This window comes from Aplidium turbinatum, chromosome 14, assembly GCF_918807975.1.
Source record: "Aplidium turbinatum chromosome 14, kaAplTurb1.1, whole genome shotgun sequence".
NCBI lineage: Eukaryota > Metazoa > Chordata > Ascidiacea > Aplousobranchia > Polyclinidae > Aplidium > Aplidium turbinatum.
The window spans coordinates 7,931,662-7,952,882 of NC_137485.1; positions in this window are offsets into that span (position 1 = coordinate 7,931,662).

Below are 21,221 nucleotides of genomic sequence, written 5' to 3' on the forward strand. Positions count from 1 at the left end.
TTGATTGGAAAATCCGATTTTTTCCTTTCTTGAAAAAACCTATTAGCAGAAGAATACAAACTTCATCTGCAAGTACAAGACAGACATTAACCCGGTCTTGTGTTTGCACGATATCTGAAGGAACACATAAACGAGAAATGTCACGCGTATAAGTTCAAGTTTTCAATAATTTATCTGTTATTGTGTTTTTTCAATACGTGTCGTAGCCTATAGGCCTATATGTTTTTCATATCACCACAATGACTTTTTGTAAGTAAGCTACGCCATTTTTACGTTATAAAATTTCTAACATGCTACACATTATATGACAGTGGTTTTCAATCGGGGTCCGTGGACCCCAAAGGGTCTGCAAAGCGATTTCAGGGGGTCCATAAAATTAATTTAGTTGGGAATTTAAAAATTGGTTGTGCTTTATTTGTGTATTACCGTGATTCTCAAACTGTACGTAGCAGCGCACTGGTGCGTCGTTTGAAATTTTAAAGAACATCACACAAAGCTTTGGTTTTCTGACTAAAAGTATTAATCAAATACTGTAAATGAGCTAATTTTTTAATAAGGCTATGTTGGCTATGTTAAACTTATTCTTTTGAGACAGTGGATTGTTGATCAATGCTTAACTTAGGCTGATGAATAACGTTTGTATTTCTGCTTCGAGACTTGTGAAACATTTGATTCTATTAGGGGTCAGCGACCGCTTCGAGGCACCAAAAGGGGTCCGCTAAGACAAAAATCTTCAGAATAACTGCTATATGATGTAATGAAATATTTTGTTTGTGCAATGTATTTTTTTTAGTGTTTGATTGTCCAACCTTTGTGGCACTTGGCAAGTCAATATGTTTCACTTATCATCGATGGTCAACAAAAAATAAAAAAAATTTCTTGCATGGGCTTTGAGAACTGATTTAGGGTAATTTTGGGGTGCTGAATCCGAATCTGAGCTCAGATTTCCTCCATCACATCACGCTTGTTTTTTTGCAATCTACAATTCTACATGTTGTATATTAATGAATTACATAAAAGTTGCTCATTCCGGCAATTGCCGAAGTAAATGTCGAAGTAATCAAACAAAGTGTGAATTACATCGGCAAAACAGTGCCGACGTAAATTTTGAACACGTGCGACTGCGGACTACCGAAACCCACTTAGCAAATCAGTCTGTAGACATTGAATCAATGTACAAAAATGACTAATTGCTGTCTGAGTCTTCACTCCATTGATATTTGAAACTTTTTTCTCCACTCGCATTGGTTCGTTTTCTACATCTACTTGGGAACCAGTGCGTTCCTACACACAACTGCAAATATGTTTCAGGGCCTTGTTTGCGTTGTTTTCACCTGAGTCAACGCAAAAACACGATATCAATTAAAGGATTTTTAAAAGCACGAATTCCCCACAGTGATGAAATACCGTACCCATTTTCACCGATCTTCCAGACTCTGATGAGCATGAGTTGACTTCTTTCACGCCTTCATCCAGTTTTTATGGAGAAGAAGAGGATATAGCACATGAGGCATGGGATGCTGATCGAATTTCTCTGCATAGCCATCCAGAATTAAACGATCTTATCCGAGATTTAAACTTGCCAAAGCAATCTGATGAACTGCTGGCTTCCAGGCTACAGGAGAAACATCTTCTCAAAACCGGTAAAAGCGTTTCATTTTATCGGGACAGAGAGGCCAAATTGAAAAAGTACTTCCACTCGGACGGTCAACTTGTTCACTGCACAGGTGTTGAGGGGCTTCTTCTTTCTATGGGTTTACCTGCATATCATTCAAGTTGTAGTATTACTATCTGAGTTATTGAATAGAGCTAAACACTACACAAGTGACTGGAGACTTTTCATTGATAGCTCAAAAAGAAGCCTAAAATGTGTCTTGCTCCATAATGGGAAGAAGTATGGATCCATACCTATAGGACATTCTGTCTCCCTGAAGGAGAACTACGCAAACATCAAGGTTGTGCTAAAAAGATTAAAATACTGCAATCACCAGTGGTTGATCTACGTGGATCTTAAAATGGTGAATTTCTTATTGGGACAACAAGGAGGTCACACAAAGTATCCTTGCTTTTTATGCTATTGGGATAGGAGAGCCAACGAAGAAAATTGGGTAAGAAAAGAATGGCCACCAAGAAATACGATGACACCTGGAGATAAGAATATCATAAACAACCCGCTGGTTGATCGAGAAAAGATCACTCTACCACCATTGTACATCAAACTTGGACTAACGAAGCAGTTTGTCAAAGCACTTGATCGTTCTGGGGACTGTTTTGGCTACATATGCTCAAAGTTTCCAGGCCTTAGCTATGAGAAGAAAAAAGCAGGAATATTTGATGGGCCTCAGATTAGAACGTTGCTCAAGGACCAGCACTTCGTGACTACCATGGCCACCATCGAGGCTCGGTCTTGGAATGCATTTTCTAATGTGGTTCATAACTTCCTTGGGAATAAGAAAGCTGACAATTACAGAGAGATGGTGCAGGTGCTTCTCATCAGCCTGCACGAAGTTGGGAGTACTTGAGCATTAAAGTTCACTACTTGCACAGCCACCTAAGCGAGTTTCCAGAGAACCTTGGCGAAGTAAGTGAGGAGCAGGGCGAGCGTTTCCATCAGGACATCAAAGTGATGGAAGAACGTTACCAAGGTCGATGGAACTGCAACATGATGGCAGATTACTGCTGGGGTTTGATGAGAGATGTCCGTGATGCAGTTCATAAAAGATCAGCTACAAAAAGAAAAGTTTTGATGTCTTAACGTGACTGCGTTTGTTTGTACAAAGATATGCTTTGGATTTTTACAGCAGTATGCAAATGGTTTTTAGGTGACAGCATTATCTGTTCTTGCATATGTTTAGATTAAATCTGCAAATTAAATTATGTGAGAAAGACAAATAACTAAGAAAAAATCAGCTTTTCGGTGGTGCCTTACCTGTGATGAGCACAATGCTTCAAATTGTACGTTTTCAAATATATTTCATTTATTTAGTGTTTGTATACTGCAGTCAATAATGATCAAAAAGGGTGCAATCACAAATTTAGTTTTGGAAAAGCATTCTCAAGGGAACAGCTGCCTACCATTGCAAACATTATTCCATTTCGGCTACGGGTGCTTAAAAGCAACATAAATTTCATAACTTAAATCGGTAAAAATATCAATTTAAAAAAGTTTTCATATCTCAAAAACGTAATGTGATGAGCAAAAACTAACACCAGATTCGAATTCAGCGCCCCCACATTACCCTAAATCCATTGAAAAACTCCATGCAAGAAAAGTTTTGTTGACCAGTGTTTCAAACTAATAGTATTTTTGTCAAGATTATAAAGTCGAGTTGTCAATTGTCAAGAGGGACACATAGCTTCGATTTAGCAAAAGTTCCCCAGAAAAAAAATAAACATTTCAAAAGCTAAGGTCCGAAAGAGAAGCTAAATTTGTCTGGAGACGGTCTAGAAAAGGAGTAGCCTATCCAATTGGTTTCAAGAAGGGCCAGACTTTATAATGCAGAAGTCCCCGAAAGCCAACAATTCTTCATTATTTTATTTTGCACAATAAAAAATGCTTATTTACATTGTGTTATTTAGCTAATGTTGTAATTTTTGTAGAAAAAAAAAAAAAAAAAAAAAAACATTAAGAAAGTTTAAGCAGGGTTAACAATCAAATGAGCCCAGCCTCATGGGCGAAACACGTGTCTATCGATGTCAATTCTTGCTACAAATCGGCTGCCGAGAAACATATTGTTGATTGGATGGTCTGAATGGCTAGCGTGGAAGCTACACCGTTATGGTTGGCGAATCGCAGCTGCTCGCTGTACTAGTGAGTGCTCAGCCTTGTGCTGATAGCCGGGAAGAACGCCCTTTCTTCACAATGTCCTCTGCCCTGGCGCCTGCTGGTTTTGTTGGCTCTTTCTTTGTTTCCACAAAGATAAGAGTTAAACTGACTGGTAAAGCGGTGGTCGAATAAATTTGTGGCAGAATACGGTGCGATACTGATGAGCCCAGCCTCATGGGCGAAACACGTGTCTATCGCTGTCAATTCTTGCTACAAATCGGCTGCCGAGAAACAAATCAAAAAAAATGTTTGTCACAGCGTTGGTAGCAAGCCACCTACAGTAGGCTACTTAGATAAAGGTAGTAGGCCTAGCTAGGTAGCCTAACTTTAAAATTAAACTGGTAGCCTACCCTAATCAGCATATGAAAAAATTGGTAGGCTAGTCCTAAATAGGCACATGCTAACAACTTTCTCTTTTTAACTATTTTGAAAACCTGTTACTTATAATTAGACCTATGCCTACCGTAGCATAACCTACTTTACAAAAAGGATTTTGATATTTTACATGTTGGATTGCCGGTAGGCAGTGTTGGGCGCGATAACTCATTTTTCAGTTAAGCGATAACGATAATCGATAAACGAAAAATGCCTAAAGCGATAACGATAACTCAAAAAAAAGTTAAGCGATAACGATAAATTATCGCCGATAATGTCCGATAACGATAAATTTTTTTTCTTGATTAGCGCTGCCCCATCCCATGCAGCACGAACTTTTTTCATCAACATGACGAAAAATCGAACATAATATACTGTAAAGAGACAAAACTTTTTGTAAGTTATGCATGAATAGAATCGCAACAGCGGCAGTGGGTATCGAATCTTCAACCTCTTGATCCAGAATCAAACCACTGAGGTAACTGCCGTGCTTATAATTATACCTACAGATACCAGTTGGATGCTTTTATCAATTGAGTTACACTGCCGCTTACGTGCAGTAGGCAAAATGATTAAATCAAATGAAAATACCATAAAAAATTCCAAACTTTGTATTTTGCTTTCTACTTAAAGGGCTGTTTACAGCAAAGTCAGCAATAATTGAAAAAAATTCCAAAAAACGTAAAATGCTTGAAAATTTATCAGTAATCTTAAGCGCTATTGGTAGTAAAAATGTGCATACTGTGAAATCCATCAAGCTTGTCAAATTAGTCGTGTTTGTTTTAGAACAATAACATAATTATCGTAATTTAGGCTAGCCTGCTGCATGGCCACCTGGAGATGCGGCCTGATTTGTCACATTTTGCAGATTTTGATTACAGCTACTGTTAGTGCTTGACTGACATTTTTTGAGATGTTTTTACTTTTTGCGGTTTCCTAATGACATAAAACTTTTTTGTTGCCTTGGGGAAGCAGTAGCAAATGAGAAAAAGTAAATTGAAAAACGCAAAATCAGACTGTTATTGAAAATTAACAGTCTGACTAAAATCTTCGAAATCAAATTTTCTTAGTTTTTCAACATGTGAGGATGTTAAAACCTATTGTGTCATCTGGGAAAAAGAATAAAGAAAACGTAAAAATCTAATTTTTAGAAAAATTTATTTAAACGTTCGCCCAAAGTTAGAAAAACCTGGAAATTTCTGCAAAATGTGACAAATCAGGCCGTATCTTTAGGTGGCCATGGCTGCTGATAATTTCAGATAATTTTTTTTGTTTTTGTTGTGAACACTATCATTAAAGCAATGGCAGAACGCTGAGTTGTTGAGATAAGAATTACAATAAAGGCACTGTATTAGTGGGAATAAAAATATTTGATTGAGGTAGGCTATGTCGCATAGGTAAATGAGAAAGGTTATAGGTCTACTGTATTTAGCATAATTTTACCACGCAACTCGATGCGCCTATTGTCATGCAAAAACTACTACAAAATGCAAAAAATGTGATGTCGATCTGCATGTCAAATGCTTCAAGCAATATCACTTTCCGCAATGACTTGTTTCAGTGATGTTGTGTTACTTTGAATTGTTGCATGCATTTCATTGCATTGCAACAATTCAGCCGTGGCCGAGTGGTTAGCGCGTTGGGCTCGCAGTCGAGAGCCTGCATGTTCGACTCCAGCCACCCGCACTTGCTGTTGTTTCTCTGGGCAAGAAACTTTACGATAATTGCCTCTACCTAGTGATCGATTTCGAGTAATGGGTAGTACCAAATTTAAGTCATAAGTAAAGTAGACAACCGGAAACAGACATTGCCGTCGGCTGCAGCGTGGGTCAGGTGTATGTCGGAAGGCGTACACCGATGCATAGCGCTCAAGTCCGCTTTCCCGCAATGCAGGATAAAGATAAACAAACAAACAAACAAACAATTTGCAACTCTATAAATTATTGTCAGGGCCGTCGCTGCAGAGGGGGCGTTCCCCCTCTCCTGACAACGAACTGTGCACACATACTTCAGGCACTGAAGAAGAACTGGTTTCAATTTTAGTTTCATTAACTAGGTGGCTAGTAAAAATATTAGGGGAGAACCTCCATCATTGGGACGATTCTACAATGAAACACTTGGTCTCCCACGCTTGGTTGATCAAGCGAGCACAACGTATTCGCCATGTAGTCTATAGCTTGTACCAACAGTGGGATCCTTTAATTTGCATGCATGGCTGGTTTGTTAAAGAAAGTGTGTTTTAGATACCCAAAGTAAAAAAGATAGGTCACTTGTCTTGAAGATATTTTTGTACATACTTGGCGAAGCAGGTTGAAAAAGCATGGTGGAATAGTTTATATGTCTGGCAGTTCTTAGGACAAAACGTTTTTGTCAGTGAGGTAGTCTTTAAAAAATTAGCTGATTTTTTTTGCATTTGCGGACGGCATTTTACAATGGGACAGCAGGTCTTTCCCATCAATGGGACACTGTAAATCAACTCGACTCATTCGTAAAAAGGGAAACACAGATCCTTCAATTATGAAAACTGCAGTTGAAAATGCAATATAAGCCGGAAAAAATAGACCTGTAACAAGAGAATTTGACATACCAAGACAAACATTGAAAAACTGGGTTGACAAATACAAAAGAGCCCAAGCAAATAATGATCAAGGCAATCTACAATTTCGACCTCATTATGGTGTCAAAAAGATTTTTAATGATGAAGATGAGAAAATAATAGAAAGCTTTAATAATGCACTACAGTAAATATAATCAATAACAAAGTGTAGGCTATATCAAGTTTATAATATGCATTTACACAAATAATAAATTGTGTCCCATTGTTGAAAATTGCCTGTCTCAATGGTGGAGCCAGATTCAACAATGGGACGTTTTCAGTAACCTTAAAAAACTGCGCGTTATTTCTAAAGCACTGAAGATAATGAAATCAAACCAAGTGTTATTTGAAAAAAAATGCATTGGCATAAGTGTTGTAAAAAAACCCGCTGCATTTCTTTACAAAGTTAAAAAAAAATTAGCAAAACGCTAAATTTGTCCCATTGATGGAAGTTTTTTATTCGATAAAACTACCATTCTACGTTTTATAGGCAGAGAAAACTTTTTCTCAAATCGTAGCAAATTTCCTGATCAGATCACCGCTTCATTGCGTGATGGAAATGTACAGTGTTCAGGTTCTCCCCAACTTTTCATGGTTTTCCACTTGTGTGTTGATCCGAAATAAAATTTATCGGCGATTATTGGCGATAATGAAATATTGCCTTTGGCGATAACAATAACTGAAAAAAATAATTGAGCGATAACGTTAAGCGATAAAAATTTATCGCCGATAATTATCGCCGGTAAACTATCGCCGATAATGCCCATCACTGCCGATAGGCTACTTTTGTTTTAGACTACCGTACTTAAAATAAAGCACATCTTGGCAATTAATTGCTGGCTTTGCGCAATTGAAAATGTAGCCTGATGTTGAACACACCATGCCGGTATTGAATTCAACAGCCCGTAGTGACTAGTATTGGTATCTCTCACTCATTCTGCCTCTTCTCCTCAACTTTGTTTAAACTATAGAGGCGGGATTGGGTGACGCGAGACCGCTTCAAAACAAAAACCGACTATTTTGATGTTTAAGCAATCAATGGTTTATTTGTTAGAAACAATAGGGTATAGGCCTACATTTGAAATATGCAAGTTGTAGCCTATAGGCTACACACTGTAAAAGTTGCTCAAGTTTCCACACCGACAGGCAGACAACGAGGCCACCATGCGGTGTAGCCTACTGGTCAATTGCCACCCTATAAAATGAAGATTTTGTCATTAAAACTAAAAAAAAATATAACAGATAAAAAACCGCTTACATCCACTTTTGTGATTTCGAGAAAACCACGAAAAACGTTTATGCGCGTAAGTGGTTTTGGAAGAAAACGCAATTTTTAGCGTCGAATTTGAAGCAGAAAGACAAGGTTTTGGAAAAAAAGGAATGGATAGTAGGTACCTATGGTAATACTCTACCTAATGACACTCTAAACTCAATTTTGTAAAAGTGGTTTTGACTAAGCGGTTTTGGAAACAAGCTCTTCAAATACAACAAGAACTTCTGCTGGATGATGTGGTATCATGGAACATGGTGGCTGATGACATCTATTTTTCTCCCAACAGAATAACTGTGTCTTTCACGAGCTAAATAGGCTAGTTTGACAATAAACTAGCTCCAAGTCCGCCCAATAACTCAATTGATTTAAGCGTTCCATATTGTGTTAAAAAAAAACACGCAAGCAATGCTGGTTCAGCTGGCTATGGGGCGCATTTTAAATAGCCGAATAGACACTGCTCTCCATTTAGCGGCACCAACTAAGTTAGAAATAATTTAGAAATGTAATTATAATAATTTATAATTTCAATAATTTATAATTTGATATAATTTAGGCTGCAGTTCAACAAGTTAATAAGCTTTGAAGTTTAAAACATCTTCAAACATTTAAGAAGGGATGGCGTATGAGCGATCTTTCCAGGCTAGATTGGAGGGCAAGAAATCTTCAGCCACTCAGCAGTCTCGTCATCCAGGACCCTCAGACCATGCGCACCGTGTGGAGGCCGGTGGGTTAGGAAGTGGTGGACAACATGGTCTGCGGTCTGTTCCGTGGCACCACACTCGCATTCTGATGAAGGAGCCAGGCCCCACTTGTGCATGTCCGAACAAAAGTGGCCGACGCCAGTTCGCAGGCGGTTAAGCCTGACCCACGCAAGCCTTGCGAAGGACATCCCTGAAGGATGGGGATCGGCGTCGGGTATGAAGTCACAGAGCGTGGAGATGTGATTTTGCTACTCCGTGTTCCACATGTGGTTCGTCCAGTGTGCCGCACTTAAACCAAGTTCTTCTGCGTTCTTAAGTAGTTGTTGTGCGGCAGGCACAAAGGGGCGTCTTGATTTCAGCCGCTGCTTTATAGGTGGGGGTCGCTTGAATGTTGCATGGAGGAGATGGTCGGGGTCCAAAGCGCGGCGAGCGAGAGAAATCGTAGCTCTTTTACGGCGTAGCTCAGCGGGTTGGATGCCTGCTAGGATGGGTAGGCAGTCCGTTGGAGTGGGACGCAGGCATCCAGTCACAGTAGGCCTACACAGCACGCAGTGCATCGTTGATGGCGGTATCAATCTGGTGGGTGTGAGAACTACGACACCAGACCTGCGCGCAGTACTCAGCGGTGGAATGAACAAGGGCTAGGGTAGCTGTACGAAAAGTTTTAGCACCAGCTCCCCAGCCGGAACCAGCCAATCGCCTCAAAAGTGCGACGCGTGTAGATAGTTTTTTGCGCAGTGACTTCAAGTGCCGGCGGTACGTGAGTGGCCTGTCCAAGGTTATTCCGAGGTATGTAGGTTCGACACAGTAGAGCATGCGTTCCCCAGCAATGTTGATGTTTATCTCACGCTGTGCCTCCCGGTTGTTAAGGTGGAAGGCCGCCGACACTGTCTTTGACTTGCTGAGCTGTAGCTTCCATTTCTGGATGTATGCTGATAGTGTTTGCATGTCTTGGCTGAGGTTCCTCTCCACTGACTGCCAGTTTCCTGCTGAGTGCAAGAGTGCCAGGTCGTCTGCGTAAGCATATTTCCTGGAGATGGTGGGGGGCAAGTCGTAGGTGTATATGTTGGACAGGAGAGGAGCCAAGACTGAGCTCTGTGGGACGCCGTTTTTAAGTCGGCGTAGTCTGCTTCGACGACCGCTACCGGTTGTGAGGGTAAAACTGCGGTTTTGCACAAGTTCCATCATCATATGGACCATGTGTCTGTCAGGGAGCAGACGGAGTAACTCGCAGGTAATTAAGGCCGCTATGCCATACGGTATCATGGGCAGCCGTGAGATCAACAAACACGGCGCCAGCCTTCTTCTTAGCCGAGAAGCTGTCCTCAATGTCTTGGGTCATAAGTGTGACCTGATCTACGGTTGATCGTCCGTGTCGGAAACCAGCTTGTTCACGGGGGAGCTGCGGATCTATTATTGGTTCGACACGGGCGTAGATGATCTTGAAGGGGATGCAGAGCAGTGAGTTTGGGGGGTAGATCTTCGGGTCCTCTGGGGGCTTCTTCGGCTTAGGAACTGTAACCACATGGGCTCTTCTCCAGATTCTGGGAATTCTCAGGTGGCGCAAACAGCAGGAAAGGAAGTCTTTTAACCAGGACTTTAAGGAGGCAGCAGCATGGAGTATCAACTCCGGGCATAGGTGGTCAGGGCCCGGGGCTTTACCTGGCTTTATGTGCTGGAGAGCGGCAGAAAATTCCTCCGGGGTAAACTCACCCGAGATGTTGTCCCCGTCTGGGGTTGTTACCCTCCAGAGGTCCATTTCTTGCAAGACGGATCTATCTGATTCACGGTCTCTCGATTTGTATTTCCCGTTCTCCACAAGTTGTGAGGCGATAGAATTTGCTGAAACGGGACATTGTTGACGAGAGGCACGTAATCTGCCAGTTAGGTTGTTCAGTGTACTCCATGCTATGCGGCTGGAGTGCGTGAATTCGATTGATTCAACGGCTTCTGTCCAGCGCTCCTTCCTCTTTGAGTCCAGCCTTGCCAGCAGAGCTGTGGCTGAGCTGTTGGTGTCATTGCCCTGAGGGGCGTGGAGGAAGTCGGAGTAGAGGCTTTCGCACTCCTTATCCCAGCACGGTATGTAGGTGTTACGGCCAATCTCTATACAAATCAAACGTCATATAAATCCGTTCAGGTCTACTGAATCTTACGTCATGGAATTTTTCCTAAAAATGAGCCAAAATTGCACCATCGTTCGTAAGACTTGAGTCAAACCTGTTTAAACATGAAATATTGCATCATCACCTTTGAACACCTGTTTGAATTGCGTGACAATGTCTTTCACTATTTCGTCACAGTACTGCGTACGTGAGTTTGAGATATTGATATCTATTCTGGTCATTCATTTTAAAATTGTTGCTTGAAGAGGTTGGTCGCATGTTTAACTGGTTTGCTTAGTGCTTGTCAGCTGGACGAAAATTTCCGTCTTTTATCCAAGTAATCTGTTCTGTAGTGACAAGTTTTTAGTGGTGTATTGTGTTGCACTCCATTTTCGACAGCTTTGAGGCTATTTTTACAGAAATACAATTCTCAAACAGACGTTTCCTGAAGAGTGTTTCTTTTCGGTCATTACATACAGACGAACGGATTTGGGAATCTTATGTTACAATTTTCCCACGAAGAGATTATGGTTTACCGCTGTGACCATAAAAAATAAAAGACGTTACTCTGTCTAGTGTTTGGTACTGAAGCAAAATAATAAAGACGTGGCTTGTTAGTTGGTAGGCCAAGAAGCACTTAGAAGCACATAAATAATAAAGGCGTTGTTGTCAGTTGGAACTTAGAAGCACAAAGAATAATAAAGAAGATTGTTGTTGGTTGGTAGTCTACAGAAGAAAAAGATTAAAGCCGTTTTCTTCTCAGTTGGTGCAGAAGAATTAAAGCACAAAAAAATTAAAGACTTTTCTCAGTTGGTACTGAAAAACTTCAACCAAAAAATTAAAGAAAAAACAACATTGACATTCATTGGCAAGATAGAAGATTAAAGACAATCGATCTGTGCTTGAGATTCAAGTGGACGAATCCAAGCAAGTTTTGTGGAACTTTAGGACTTCATATATATAACCCTACAACTACGGTATTGTGCATTTAAATTCTTTTTTGTATTTTTACGGTTTTTGCAGTTAAGTTTTTTATAACTTAATATTTTGTGTGTTTGTGTAACTTAATTTTTTTTAATTGTTAAATTCAGGGGGTTAAATTTAGCCCCAACCTTTAATATGTCTACACTCGGTGGCGACAGGGACTCGGCCGCCGTCGACTCGACTGAGTTTAAGCCTGATGATGTTCTTTGCGGTCGGGCAGGCCATTCTGGGGAGGGACCCAGTAACGATGAGGCTAAGTCAGTTCGAGAGGCCCGGCATCTTAGACGGGATATTTTGACTCAAATTGGGAACTTTCTGTAGCCCTAGGTTCTTTGAATGATAAGCAGGAACTGTTAATTTTTAGATCTAAGTTATCTACTTTGGAAGAGGATTTACGGCATTTCCATGCTCTTTTGACTAAAATTTTTAACTCTGCAATCTTGGCAGAACTTCGTGATAGGGTGGATCCCGAATTTAACTCGTTAAAAAATAACTTCGAAGAAAAAGTAAGAGAGTTCTCAGATATGTTGGACGCTGACATACATCCTGAGGATAGCGCTTCAAATGTAAGCACTAGGATGTCTGAGAGCTCGTCACGGATAGTTGCACAAATTAACTTACAGCTCAGAAGAGAGGAGCTCCAGATCCAAGCTGTGGCCGAAGCAAGAGTAGCTGAGGCCATCGCGAGAGCTGAGGCCATAAGAGTTGAGGCCGCACGAGCAGAGGCTGCCGCGAGAGCTGAGGCCGAAGCGAGAGCTGCTGAGGCCGCCGCGAGAACCGAAGCTAGAGCTGCTGAGTTCGCACTCAAAGACGCTCAGTTGAGGGCTGAACAACGTAAAGACGTAGTTTTAGCTGAATATCGTTCAGAGTTGGGCTCCCGGCGTAGCTCTAAGAAGGGATCTTCTAGGCATTCCAGAAGTGAACATCAATCTCGGTTAAATTTAGATAACCTTTTCCAGACACCTGTTCAATCCGTAAGTGGTCCAGTCCAATCCACACGGTTTCCAGCGTTATCTTGAATTTTTAGGTGATCAGTATGGTGGCACTAATGAGCCTACTTTTCAGAGTTTGTTCGATTTTGTTGTACGAGAGGAAACGCGTAAGTCGACTGATTTTAGCATTATGCTAATGGGCGATTCTGGTGAGTCGCAGCATTTTAAAAAGTCTAGCAAAGAAAAATTGCCTTCTTGTCCGGTTAGGCAGACGTCGGTAAAACCCCATCATAATGTGATTTCAGGGAGTTCGCAGTACTCGACTGCTGTTGGCGCACCGCGCGGTGGTGTGGCCAGACGTAGTGACATACCGGCATGTTTTTATTGTTCGTCACGTGTTCAAGTTGAATATCATTTTTTGTCTAAGTGTAAAGAATTTTTGAGCTTGACACCTAAAGATCGGAGAGATGTCATTGTGAAAGCTGGCAAATGCTTGAATTGTTTGCGCCAGCATATGGTTAGGGATTGCGTTCATGCAAATAACTGTCGTAAGTGTGGCCCTAACAACGATAGGAAACACTATTTTCTTCTGCATGATTTTTATGTGACGTCACGTGATTCTCTGGATTCGATTGGCAAAGATGATGCTGGTGCCAGAGTTCCTGTCCGTAATGTTAAGATTGGAAATGTTAAAGCAGCCTTTAACCGCGTTACTGCTGCTCGTGTTTTGAATCCAATGACTGGCAAATCGAAGTTGGTGTATTGTCAGCACGATCCTGGTTCGCAGTTGACTTTTGTTTCGAGTGATTTGGTGTGCGAACTTGGCGTTAAACCGTATGATAAAGCGTCGTTTAAAATGGATACTCTGGCTGGTCAGAAACCTACTTGTGCTAACCTTGTTAAACTCAACATCCAGTCGTTAGAGACAGATGAACTGTTTTGTGATATAACTTCAGTGGTTAACCCAGCTTGGGCTGACGATGTTAAAACTTTACCGCATAAACAAGATTTAAGTGGTTTCCGTCATTTTCATGACGTGAATATGTTTCATTTGAATGATTGTAGTACTGTAGATGTACTGATTGGCAACGACAACGCTTATTTGATGTGGGCAAAAGAAGAACGTGTTGGTGAAAATCGTAGTGAACCGCATGCTTTACTCACTCTTCTCGGTTGGTTGGCTTGTGGTGGTAAGTCACCCTTAGTTGAAAACGTTGCTAACGTGTGCAGAGTGCAGACGTCTTTAGAGTCGGATGTCATCTCTGGCTTTCAGCATAAAATTGAGTCTCGTGACATGGAAATAGCAGACCTGAATAAAGTCATTCAGGATTTGACCTTGCAAAATGAAACCTGTGAATTGTCTCGCAATGATAATGTGGCTAGAGAACTTGTTGAACCGAATATTGAGTTGAAAGATGGTCGATTTGAGATAGGCTACCTGTACCGTTGAAGGAAGATATTGATTTACCTAACAATTTTGTGTTGGCGTCAGATAGAGCTGTTGCTTTAAGGAAGAAGGCTTTAAAACAACCTGAACCTCGTGATTTCCTTACTGACACCATGAAGGATCTTAAATCTAATGGCTATATTGAGCGTGCTGGTGAAGCAGAAAATGTAAAGGGATTTGAGTGGTATTTACCATACTTTGTGAGGTCACAATTAAAAAAGCGTATTGTTTACGATGGCAAGTCTGAATTTCGAGGAACTTGTGTTAATGATGTAATGTTTTCGGGTCCTGACTTGTTAAACCCTCTGGCAGATGTCTTGGCTAGATTGCGGCTTGGCAGATTTGGTTTCGTGGCCGATATGACCAAATACTTTTTTCACATTTTGGACTCTTCAATACGCAAGCCCAATTTCATTGAACTGCTTACGTACACAGGCAGTGCCGTTCGGATCGTGAACGAACGCCCTTTGGTACCTTTGAGTGACGACCCTAGGGATTTTACTGTCATCACCCCTGCCTCACTTTTGACCCCATACTTAGACCCATACTGTGCTGTTGGGCAACCACATGATCGTGACCAACTAAGAAGGGATTATCGGTTCAATTTGTCACTTTCTCAGCAGTTTTGGAGTAAATGGATCGATTTTTACTTGCCAGGTCTTCAGGGCCGGAAAAAATGGCTAAAAATGGCCGAGAATTTGGAGCCTGGTCAACTTGTAGTGGTGGGTTCTCTCCAAGACATTGGTAAACGTGGGAAGTATCAACTTGGGAGGGTGCATGAGGAGGGTGCATGCATGTGCATGGGAGGGTGCATGAGGTAGTTCCACAAATTAGGAAAGGGAAGCCTGTGGTTCGTAGAGCCAAAGTTGCCGTCTGCAACTATGATGAGAGTACGGGGAAAGTAAAAGTAGACTACGTGTTGAGAGATATTTCGTGCCTCGTCCCCGTAAAGAACACCTAAGTGTTAAGGTTTGAGCCTGGTTTTGTCTGCGGTGGCCGACACTTGTCTGAGCCCAGAACAGTCGGTTATTATTGCAACTATTGCATGTATATAGCGTTATTTTAGCTTGTACCTATGGTACCAATTTCATGTATCGTCGTGTTTATTCTTATTGTTGTTTACTCTTTGCATGCCCTTTGTATTTGCGTATTAACTTAAACGTGAGTGATTCAAACAATTTGTGTATCGTGTGTTTTATTCATTGGCTCACGATTGTCCTTAAATTCCTTTTTAGTTATGCTATGTTAGACTGTCATAACTAGGGACCGCTATGTTACGGCCAATCTCTATACAAATCAAACGTCATATAAAACCGTTCAGGTCTACTGAATCTTACGTCATGGAATTTTTCCTAAAAATGAGCCAAAATTGCACCATCGTTCGTAAGACTTGAGTCAAACCTGTTTAAACATGAAATATTGCATCATCACCTTTGAACACCTGTTTGAATTGCGTGACAATGTCTTTCACTATTACGTCACAGTACTGCGTACGTGAGTTTGAGATATTGATATATATTCTGGTCATTCATTTTAAAATTGTTGCTTGAAGAGGTTGGTCGCATGTTTAACTGGTTTGCTTAGTGCTTGTCAGCTGGACGAAAATTTCCGTCTTTTATCCAAGTAATCTGTTCTGTAGTGACAAGTTTTTAGTGGTGTATCGCGTTGCACTCCATTTTCGACAGCTTTGAGGCTATTTTTACAGAAATACAATTCTCGAATAGACGTTTCCTGAAGAGTGTTTCTTTTCGGTCATTACATACAGACGAACGGATTTGGGAATCTTATGTTACAATTTTCCCACGAAGAGATTATGGTTTACCGCTGTGACCAGTAGGTCTTTCGTCGGCCGCGGGGGATGGATTGTTTTGCCGCTGATGTTATTGCATCACAAAAGTTCTGGTAGGCTTCTTCCACGTTGTTAGTGTGAGGGGAAGGGAGATAGCCTACTGTGTGGCTTCATTGGTGAGAAGGCTATATAGTACTCCCAGTTAGCCATTCTGAAGTTCCATCGCTTAACAGGCTTGCTCAGGACAGGCATTATGAGCATTGGAGCCATGATAATCGAGAGTCGATGTTGGGACCAGAGTTGGATCAATTACATTAATTTAGTTCAATTACAATTAAAATTACTCCCTTGAATGTTTCAATTACATTACAATTACAATTAGGCTACTCAGTGCTAAAAATGTCAAATTACAATTACAGTTACAATTTCAATGAAGGGATGCCTTTCGGCATGGCATAGACAACTCCTTAGCAACCGGTTTCCACACACGAAAGGCATTGTGGGTAGAAAAATCAATAAATGAAAAAGGGGCGCCTTTCACCAGGCAAAATAATGCACAATAAACTAATTGGCGTTTCTTACAATAGAAAGGGTTTTGGAAAAAAAGGACTGGATAAGGTGGTAGCTGAGGCGGAACACTACTAAATGTAATTGAAAGTGTAATTAAGCCAAAATTTTAGCAAATTACAATTAGGCCTACGCAGAATGAAAATGCCTCAATTACATTACAATTACATGAAAAAGTGTAATTAATTACATCAATTACAATTACCAATTACAATTGATCCAACTCTGGGACCTGGGGAACTTCTCCAGCACACGTCTGTTCGGTTGGCAAGTATCGGGGTCATTACTTGCGAAAGCCAGATCGGGGTTTGTACCAGTGTTCCAGCGTCCGGAGAAGAAGCTCGCTGCACCCTTGGGATCGTGCAGTAGGGTGAGGTTATTATTGGCTGACCATGAGGCCAGGCTTTTACCGTCGATGTTAGTGGTGTTGTACAGTGGCGTAGCCAGGAAAAAAATTTGGGGGGGGGCCAAATATTTTATGAATTGAAGAGAACAATAAAGTGTTTGATTTAAGACATCGCCACCTGATGTGCAGTGGCGTACCCTGGTGGGTTGAGCAAGGGAAGCAATAAAAGTGGTGGGGGGTTAGAGCGTGCCGAAGGCACGCGTATTGTAGGGGGGTCCGGGGGCATGCTCCCCCGGAAAATTTTTGCAAAATTACACTCAAATATTGGGTTATAACGCTTTCTGGAAACACTTTTAGGGTAATATTTGTATGAAATTTATTAGCAGATAAACAGCTATTAACTTATTAAAGGTAGCCGTTACACACGAACGGGCAAAAATTAGAGAACACAAAAACTCAGCTACACAAAAACCCAACAGAGTAAGCGATTCTGAAATTGCTTCCACAGATTAGTTTAAAAAAGAAACGTAAATCGCGTGAACTTTGCGCGATTTAGGATATGCAAAATGTATTAGTGTCTTTCTGTGTGTCTAAAACAAGTCCTGGGGAGTGATAATAGCCAGATGTCTTGGAAAAGTCGGCAGCCGTGGCCGTTGTCGGCAGCCGTGGCCGAGTGGTTAGCGCGTTGGGCTCGCAGTCGAGAGCCTGCATGTTCGACTCCAGCCACCCGCACTTGCTGTTGTTTCTCTGGGCAAGAAACTTAACGATAATTGCCTCTACCTAGTGATCGATTTCGAGTAATGGGTAGTACCAAATTTAAGTCATAAGTAAAGTAGACAACCGGAAACAGACATTGCCGTCGGCTGCAGCGTGGGTCAGGTGTATGTCGGAAGGCGTACACCGATGCATAGCGCTCAAGTCCGCTTTCCCGCAATGCAGGATAAAGATAAACAAACAAACAAACAAACAAAACGATGTAAATTTATACAAATTATACCATATTTTCAGCAAAGGGTTCAACTTCAGAATCCAAACTTTGAAAATTTGGGGGGGGCCATGGCCCCTTTCGCCCCCCCTGGCTACGCCTATGGTGTTGTAGCCCAAGTCAACGTAGTAGCAATTAAAATCGCCAGCATAGAGGCTGGGTTGGGGGAACACTGGGATGGCTGTTGGTGTTAAGCGTGAGGGTGGTGGCTTATAGACATTGATGATGTGATGAATGTCTATGTCTATGCATAGACATGTCTATGCATGTCTATGTATGCATGTCTATGTCTATGCATGTGAATGTTTACTCTATGCATAGCCACTCTATCTCCGATTGGGCACTGGACTGGTTTATTGGCGTCCAGCTCAGTTGCTCATGGACAAACGTGGCGAGGCCGTGTTTCCTGCTGATGGTGCGCCTGCGAGTGTGAAGTTGGGTAATATCAACTTATCTACAGATGTGCAGTGGGTCTCCTGGAGGAGAATAACGAGGACCTGATGTTTTGTGGCCAGATACTCGATGATGCTGAGCTTGCTGGCCGTAATGCCCTCGGTGTTCAGTTGCAGTACGGTGGGTCGTCGGTACTTTTCGACAGAGGAGCTGCCGCGCCCTGAGAAGAGCGTTTCCCTATCCACCCTGCGCTGAACCTGGGCCTGGTTTGCTCAAGTGTGACAAGCTTCGCTTCGCATATATTTTTTTCTTGAAGATATGGTACTGACGGGAGGGACCACGAGAAGGTGCTTGTTCTTCCATCCACATTTAAGAAGAGAAGTATAAACGACAAGGAAAGTAAAAACATGGTTTACGAAATCGAGGGAATCAAGAGTGGTTGCTGAATCAAAAATCTGTCCTGGGAAAGAACAAGGTGATGTGAAATCACAATTTTGTGTTTTTAAATTAAATGTAACGTCATTTTCGTTTGCTCAATGATCGATCTAATTAATTTTTTTCCTCCGGCTAAAAGCTCAAACAAGCTTGCAAAGCGGGCCAAAGTTTCTGTTACATTTTTGCGATATCAAACGTAAAAAAATTGTCAAAACACTGCTTGCAGCAAAATTTAAGTAGCAAGGATTTGAATGAGACTTTTGTGACGTTGGCCTATTCTTTATTTATAATGGAGTTATTTCAAACGTAGCCTATAGCTCTACACAATACACATAGCCCTAGGAAAGTAAAACATAATAGGGGCGAACAAAATGTGCCCAAATTTTTCCAATTCCATCTGGCAACACTTGTGACAGGAAAAGATTTGTCATTTTACAAGTGAAACAATCTCTCTTGAAAGTTGAAACCAGGGTTGCCATATTGGCGTTTTTCCTGCCAAATTTCACAAATTTGGCGTTTTTTGAAAGCGTTTGGCAGGAGAAAATTACGTTTGGCAGTTTGGCATTTTTTTGGCATTTTTTATTTTTGTGTCTGGCGTTTTTTTGTAATTATTACGGTACCGGTACAACTCACCACTGCAGTTTTTTAAAAAACTTTTATTAATGAAAGTCCATCAAAAAACTTTAATTTATGGACTGGAAACTCCGAATTCCTAATTTATTGAAATGGAAGCTCCAGACCAGAGGCCACTGGCCAGTCACACCAGTCACCATTCACCAACCAAAGTTGGAGTTGGACTGGGCAGCTGGAGGGATGCGGATTTGACATTTATTTTCTTGCCAATAGTAAGTGTTAACAGGGTATGGTTAATGATGCGCAGTCGCACCGTATGAGTTGAAAGCATAGCTTAGGCCAGAGATCTTGTAGAAATTTGAACCGGAACGTATTTGGCCTACCGGTATGCTGTACTGTGTATGAATGGCTGACTGGGCTGAACATGTTGACATACAGGTAGGCAGTAGGCTATAAACCTATACGGGTGGTCACAGCGGTAAACCATAATCTCTTCTTGGGAAAATTTTAACATAAAGTTCCCTAATCCGTTCGTCTGTATATAATGACCGAAGAAACACACACTTGAACTTCTTTTCAAACAGTGTATTCCTGTAAAATTAGCCCGAGGCTACCGAAAACGAGGGGGTGCAACGCCTACACCACTTAAACTGTCACTACACAACAGATTACTTGGATAAAAGACGGAACTTTTGTCCAGCTAGCAAGCACTAAGCCAACAGTTAAATGTGCGGCCAACTTTCAAACAATCATTTTACGAATGACCAGAATAGATATCAATATCTCAAATTCACGTAGAAAGTAACTGTGACGCAATAAATGAAAGACAATTATGAAGTCATTCCAACAGGTGTTTAAAGCTGATGTAATATTTCCTGTTTAAACAGGCCCAAACAAGTCCAAACAAGTTTGACACAAGTCTATGAACGATGGTGCAATTTTGGCACATTTTCTAGCAACTTCCATGACGTAATATTCAGTAGACTTGAACGGTTTTATATGACGTTTGATTTGTACAGAGATTGGCCGTAACAACGGGAGGCTACTGTCTCAAAGAGCACACGGTCACTGTGCAACCTACCAGGAATTTCGTTGACTTGAGCTGCTGAATTGGTACCGGAAGTTCCTCACCAGTACCGTACATGCAGTCTATTATATATGGCATGTGAAAAAGCAGATGAAAATGAAATGCGTTTTTTCATCAGATTATAATCAAAATCTAAAATTGTAGTCTGCAAGTGCCGCCCCCAGACGTGCCGCCCGGGGTGGTCTGCCCCCCACCCCCCCTAGATACGCCACTGTAGATCACCTTCAGTTAAGCTTATTCAAACAGAATATTTGCAATACAAAAGTTTCAGACAGCTGTTTGATATTATAAATGCATGCGAAAACCCATCGGATGCCAGAATAGCTCCAAATCCACTTGTAAAAACATCCACTACAAGGCCACTTGGTCTTTATCACCTTCCTCTGATTGCGCTTGGTTGATGCTTGATAGCTCCAACTATGTGGCCGCGTACAACCTTTGAAAGTTTGTTTTAATTTAGCTTGATACATGCAGTTTGTGTTTTATTATTCATACTAAGTGGTTTATCAAGTTAAATTGAGACAGTATACCATCAGACAGAGCTATATGTAGCACCAAATAGTATGGTGTATGACCTTTCTGACTAACAGGACAAGTAACTACTAACACTAACAGTTTGGCAGTTTTTTTTGAAACCCTGAAAAATTTGGCAGTTTTTTGGCAGTTTTTATGAAACATTTGGCAGGCAAAGCTATTTTGGATCTGGCAACCCTGGTTGAAACTAGGAGTTTTGCAGTGATTTGAGATTCAGTGATTGGTTTTTCTTAGGCATTCGTGATCCTACTCAGGCATTGCCAATTTGGATTCTAT